Source organism: Rutidosis leptorrhynchoides, chromosome 6 (assembly GCF_046630445.1).
Source record: "Rutidosis leptorrhynchoides isolate AG116_Rl617_1_P2 chromosome 6, CSIRO_AGI_Rlap_v1, whole genome shotgun sequence".
In the NCBI taxonomy this organism is placed as follows: domain Eukaryota; kingdom Viridiplantae; phylum Streptophyta; class Magnoliopsida; order Asterales; family Asteraceae; genus Rutidosis; species Rutidosis leptorrhynchoides.
Window position 1 is genome coordinate 410,985,576 of NC_092338.1, and position 7,333 is coordinate 410,992,908.

Here is a 7,333-nt window from a genome sequence, read left to right on the forward strand (position 1 = left end):
GCTGTCCTCGTTAGTAACCTACAACTAGTTGTCCACAGTTAGATGTACAGAAATAAATCAATAAATATTATCTTGAATCAATCCACGACCCAGTGTATACGTATCTCAGTATTGATCACAACTCAAACTATATATATTTTGGAATCAACCTCAACCCTGTATAGCTAACTCCAACATTCACATATAGAGTGTCTATGGTTGTTCCGAAATATATATAGATGTGTCGACATGATAGGTCGAAACATTGTATACGTGTCTATGGTATCTCAAGATTACATAATATATAATACAAGTTGATTAAGTTATGGTTGGAATAGATTTGTTACCAATTTTCACGTAGCTAAAATGAGAAAAATTATCCAATCTTGTTTTACCCATAACTTCTTCATTTTAAATCCGTTTTGAGTGAATCAAATTGCTATGGTTTCATATTGAACTCTATTTTATGAATCTAAACAAAAAAAGTATAGGTTTCTAGTCGGAAAAATAAGTTACAAGTCGTTTTTGTAAAGGTAGTCATTTCAGTCGAAAGAACGACGTCTAGATGACCATTTTAGAAAACATACTTCCACTTTGAGTTTAACCATAATTTTTGGATATAGTTTCATGTTCATAATAAAAATCATTTTCTCAGAATAACAACTTTTAAATCAAAGTTTATCATAGTTTTTAATTAACTAACCCAAAACAGCCCGCGGTGTTACTACGACGGCGTAAATCCGGTTTTACGGTGTTTTTCGTGTTTCCAGGTTTTAAATCATTAAGTTAGCATATCATATAGATATAGAACATGTGTTTAGTTGATTTTAAAAGTCAAGTTAGAAGGATTAACTTTTGTTTGCGAACAAGTTTAGAATTAACTAAACTATGTTCTAGTGATTACAAGTTTAAACCTTCGAATAAGATAGCTTTATATGTATGAATCGAATGATGTTATGAACATCATTACTACCTTAAGTTCCTTGGATGAACCTACTGGAAAAGAGAAAAATGGATCTAGCTTCAATGGATCCTTGGATGGCTCAAAGTTCTTGAAGCAAAATCATGACACGAAAACAAGTTCAAGTAAGATCATCACTTGAAATAAGATTGTTATAGTTATAGAAATTGAACCAAAGTTTGAATATGATTATTACCTTGTATTAGAATGATAACCTACTGTAAGAAACAAAGATTTCTTGAGGTTGGATGATCACCTTACAAGATTGGAAGTGAGCTAGCAAACTTGAAAGTATTCTTGATTTTATGAAACTAGAACTTTTGGAATTTATGAAGAACACTTAGAACTTGAAGATAGAACTTGAGAGAGTTCAATTAGATGAAGAAAATTGAAGAATGAAAGTGTTTGTAGGTGTTTTTGGTCGTTGGTGTATGGATTAGATATAAAGGATATGTAATTTTGTTTTCATGTAAATAAGTCATGAATGATTACTCATATTTTTGTAATCTTATGAGATATTTCATGCTAGTTGCCAAATGATGGTTCCCACATGTGTTAGGTGACTCACATGGGCTGCTAAGAGCTGATCATTGGAGTGTATATACCAATAGTACATACATCTAAAAGCTGTGTATTGTACGAGTACGAATACGGGTGCATACGAGTAGAATTGTTGATGAAACTGAACGAGAATGTAATTGTAAGCATTTTTGTTAAGTAGAAGTATTTTGATAAGTGTATTGAAGTCTTTCAAAAGTGTATAAATACATATTAAAACAATACATGTATATACATTTTAACTGAGTCGTTAAGTCATCGTTAGTCGTTACATGTAAGTGTTGTTTTGAAACCTTTAGGTTAACGATCTTGTTAAATGTTGTTAACCCAATGTTTATAATAACAAAATAGATTTTAAATTATTATATTATCATGATATTATGATGTACGAATATCTCTTAATATGATATATATACATTAAATGTCGTTACAACGATAAACGTTACATATATGTCTCGTTTCAAAATCATTAAGTTAGTAGTCTTGTTTTTACATATGTAGTTCATTGTTAATATAATTAATGATATGTTTACTTATCATAATATCATGTTAACTATATATATAACCATATATATGTCATCATATAGTTTTTTACAAGTTTTAACGTTCGTGAATCACCGGTCAACTTGGGTGGTCAATTGTCTATATGAAACCTATTTCAATTAATCAAGTCTTAACAAGTTTGATTGCTTAACATGTTGGAAACATTTAATCATGTAAACATCAATCTCAATTAATATATATAAACATGGAAAAGTTCGGGTCACTACATATAGTGTGCTTATGCTTTATGATATATGTAAAAATTGCTTGTATTAATAAGTATTTTTTTTATGAATCTAACTCTTGTCTATTTTACAGTATAAAAACACAAAATGGATAGACAACCCAATATTTTAAGAGACCTACCCGGAGACATGATTGATGAAATCTTGTCTAGAGTCGGTCAGAATTCTTCGGCACAACTATTTAAGGCGAGATCAGTTTGTAAGACATTCGAAGAACGTTCCAAGAATACCTTGGTTTATAAAAGGCTTTCGTTGGAAAGATGGGGGATATCACATTGGGAAATCCATAAGTTACGATGTGTTTACTTTGACGCATATATTGCGGGGAACCCAAATGCTATTTTACGCAATGGGTTAAGAAATTATTTTGACTCAATATATCCGAATATTGGACTTCGTGATTTAGAAAAAGCGGCTAACATGCAACATAAAGAAGCATGTTATGCTTACGGATTAGTAATGTTCGCTTCTCACCAAAGTGAGAACAAGAACATCGGCCTACAACTATTAAACAAAACGTTTCCACAAGTGACGGAGTCTGTAATTGGGGTAAGAAATGAGGTTTTTAGATTGTTACGGGACTGTTGGACATTACGTAACCCTCGTCCCTTTGACGACGTTACAACACGCTGTCTTATCAACGGCCATAACGGTTATGTTCCACAAGACCAAGGATGGGAAGTAATCCTAGTAAAACCAGAATGCATGACTTGTTTCTGGACGTATGAATTACGTGTCTTTATTGCCTTTGCTGAACGACTTGTGTACTAGCTAGAATTATCTTCACAACCATCTTGTATCAAATTTATTGTGTGCTATATTTCATGCTATATGTAAAATAAGCGGTATTGTAAGTTTGTAAAATATTGTGTAAAAGTTTGAACGCGAAATATTATTATAATCAGTTTTTCATATAGAATTGTAGTAGTTAAATTGTATATTAGCTACTAAGTATGAACTTAACGGGTAGGTACTACCCGAATTTAAACTTATAAAACGCTAATATGAAGAAAAAGCTTTTATAAATGAGTTCATATTATGCTACGAAATACTATTAACTACTCTTAATATTCTGTATGATTAACTTGTTCCATTTGACTATTTTGAAGGAAATGGCACCGACTACTCGACACACCGTGAATATGAATGAAGAGGAATTCCGTACTTTTCTAGCTTCAAACATAGCCGCAGTACAGGCTGCGCTACATACCAACAATAACCTTGGATCTAGCAGTACAGGAAATCGTGTAGGATGCACCTATAAAGAATTCACTGCCTGCAAACCTTTGGAATTTGATGGAACCGAAGGACCGATCGGATTGAAACGGTGGACCGAGAAGGTCAAATCGGTGTTTGCCATAAGTAAGTGTACTGAAGAGGACAAAGTAAAGTACGCTACGCATACCTTCACAGGTTCTGCGATAACATGGTGGAATACCTATCTAGAGCAAGTGGGACAAGACGATGCGTACGCACTACCGTGGTCAGCATTCAAGCACTTGATGAACGAGAAGTACCGTCCCAGAACCGAGGTCAATAAGCTCAAGACAGAACTTAGAGGGTTACGAACCCAAGGATTTGATATTACCACGTACGAAAGACGATTCACAGAATTGTGCCTATTGTGTCCGGGAGCATTCGAAGATGAGGAAGAGAAGATCGACGCGTTTGTGAAAGGATTACCGGAAAGAATCCAAGAAGATATAAGTTCACACGAGCCCGCCTCCATACAACAGGCATGTAGAATGGCTCACAAACTAGTGAACCAGATTGAAGAAAGAATTAAAGAACAGACTGCTGAAGAGGCCAATGTGAAGCAAGTCAAAAGAAAGTGGGAGGAAAACGGTGATAAGAATCACCAATACAACAACAACAGCAATTACAACAATAATCGCAACAATTATCCTAACAATCGCAACATCAATCGCAACTACAACAAACGGCCCAACAACAACAACAACAACAACAGCAACTACAACAATCATCCCAACAACAATAATAACCGCAATAATAACAACAATCAGAAGCAGCTATGCCAAAGGTGTGAAAAGTATCACTCGGGGTTCTGCACCAAATTTTGCAACAAGTGTAAAAGAAATGGTCATAGCGCGGCGAAGTGTGAGGTCTACGGACCAGGGGTTAACAGAACGAAAGGAACAAATGGTGTCGGAATGAGTAATGGCGGAGCAAGTAATGTCGGAGCAAGTTATGCCAATGTAGTTTGTTATAAATGTGGAAAACCGGGCCACATTATTAGAAATTGCCCGAACCAGGAGAACACGAATGGACAAGGTCGCGGAAGAGTTTTCAATATTAATGCGGCAGAGGCACAGGAAGACCCGGAGCTTGTTACGGGTACGTTTCTTATTGACAATAAATTTGCTTACGTTTTATTTGATTCAGGTGCGGATAGAAGCTATATGAGTAGAGATTTTTGTGCTAAATTAAGTTGTCCATTGACGCCTTTGGATAGTAAATTTTTACTCGAATTAGCAAATGGTAAATTAATTTCAGCAGATAATATATGTCGGAATCGAGAAATTAAACTGGTTAGCGAAACATTTAAGATTGATTTGATACCAGTAGAGTTAGGGAGTTTTGATGTGATAATTGGTATGGACTGGTTGAAAGAAGTGAAAGCAGAGATCGTTTGTTACAAAAATGCAATTCGCATTATACGAGAAAAAGGAAAACCCTTAATGGTGTACGGAGAAAAGGGCAACACGAAGCTACATCTTATTAGTAATTTGAAGGCACAAAAACTAATAAGAAAAGGTTGTTATGCTGTTCTAGCACACGTCGAGAAAGTACAAACTGAAGAAAAGAGCATCAATGATGTTCCCATTGCAAAAGAATTTCCTGATGTATTTCCGAAAGAATTACCAGGATTACCCCCACATCGATCCGTTAAATTTCAAATAGATCTTGTACCAGGAGCTGCACCAATAGCTCGTGCTCCTTACAGACTCGCACCCAGCGAGATGAAAGAACTGCAAAGCCAATTACAAGAACTTTTAGAGCGTGGTTTCATTCGACCAAGCACATCACCGTGGGGAGCTCCTGTTTTGTTTGTCAAGAAGAAAGATGGTACATTCAGGTTGTGTATCGACTACCGAGAGTTGAACAAACTTACCATCAAGAACCGCTACCCACTACCGAGAAGCGACGACTTATTTGATCAACTACAAGGTCGTCTGTTTATTCAAAGATTGACTTATGTTCCGGGTATCATCAAATGCAGGTGAAAGAAGATGATATTCCATAGACTGCTTTCAGAACACGTTACGGTCATTACGAGTTTATGGTCATGCCATTTGGTTTAACTAATGCACCAGCTGTGTTCATGGACCTTATGAACCGAGTGTGTGGACCATACCTTGACAAGTTTGTCATTGTTTTCATTGATGACATACTTATTTACTCAAAGAATGACCAAGGGCACGGTGAACATTTGAGAAAGGTGTTAGAAGTATTGAGGAAGGAAGAATTGTACGCTAAGTTTTCAAAGTGTGTATTTTGGTTGGAAGAAGTTCAATTCCTCGGTCACATAGTGAACAAAGAAGGTATTAAGGTAGATCCGGCAAAGATAGAAACTGTTGAAAAGTGGGAAACCCCGAAAACTCCGAAACACATACGCCAGTTTTTAGGACTAGCTGGTTACTACAGAAAGTTCATCCAAGACTTTTCCAGAATAGCAAAACCCTTGACTGCATTAACGCATAAAGGGAAGAAATTTGAATGGAATGATGAACAAGAGAAAGCGTTTCAGTTATTGAAGAAAAAGCTAACTACGGCACCTATATTGTCATTGCCTGAAGGGAATGATGATTTTGTGATTTATTGTGACGCATCAAAGCAAGGTCTCGGTTGTGTATTAATGCAACGAACGAAGGTGATTGCTTATGCGTCTAGACAATTGAAGATTCACGAACAAAATTATACGACGCATGATTTGGAATTAGGCGCAGTTGTTTTTGCATTAAAGACTTGGAGGCACTACTTATATGGGGTCAAAAGTATTATATATACCGACCACAAAAGTCTTCAACACATATTTAATCAGAAACAACTGAATATGAGGCAGCGTAGGTGGATTGAATTATTGAATGATTACGACTTTGAGATTCGTTACCACCCGGAGAAGGCAAATGTGGTAGCCGATGCCTTGAGCAGGAAGGACAGAGAACCCATTCGAGTAAAATCTATGAATATAATGATTCATAATAACCTTACTACTCAAATAAAGGAGGCGCAACAAGGAGTTTTAAAAGAGGGAAATTTAAAGGATGAAATACCCAAAGGATCGGAGAAGCATCTTAATATTCGGGAAGACGGAACCCGGTATAGGGCTGAAAGGATTTGGGTACCAAAATTTGGAGATATGAGAGAAATGGTACTTAGAGAAGCTCATAAAACCAGATACTCAATACATCCTGGAACGGGGAAGATGTACAAGGATCTCAAGAAACATTTTTGGTGGCCGGGTATGAAAGCCGATGTTGCTAAATACGTAGGAGAATGTTTGACGTGTTCTAAGGTCAAAGCTGAGCATCAGAAACCATCAGGTCTACTTCAACAACCCGAAATCCCGGAATGGAAATGGGAAAACATTACCATGGATTTCATCACTAAATTGCCAAGGACTGCAAGTGGTTTTGATACTATTTGGGTAATAGTTGATCGTCTCACCAAATCAGCACACTTCCTGCTAATAAGAGAAGATGACAAGATGGAGAAGTTAGCATGACTGTATTTGAAGGAAGTCATCTCCAGACATGGAATACCAATCTCTATTATCTCTGATAGGGATGACAGATTTATTTCAAGATTTTGGCAGACATTACAGCAAGCATTAGGAACTCGTCTAGACATGAGTACTGCCTATCATCCACAAACTGATGGGCAGAGCGAAAGGACAATACAAACGCTTGAAGACATGCTACGAGCATGTGTTATTGATTTCGGAAACAGTTGGGATCGACATCTACCGTTAGCAGAATTTTCCTACAACGACAGCTTCCATTCAAGCATTGAGATGGCGCCGTTT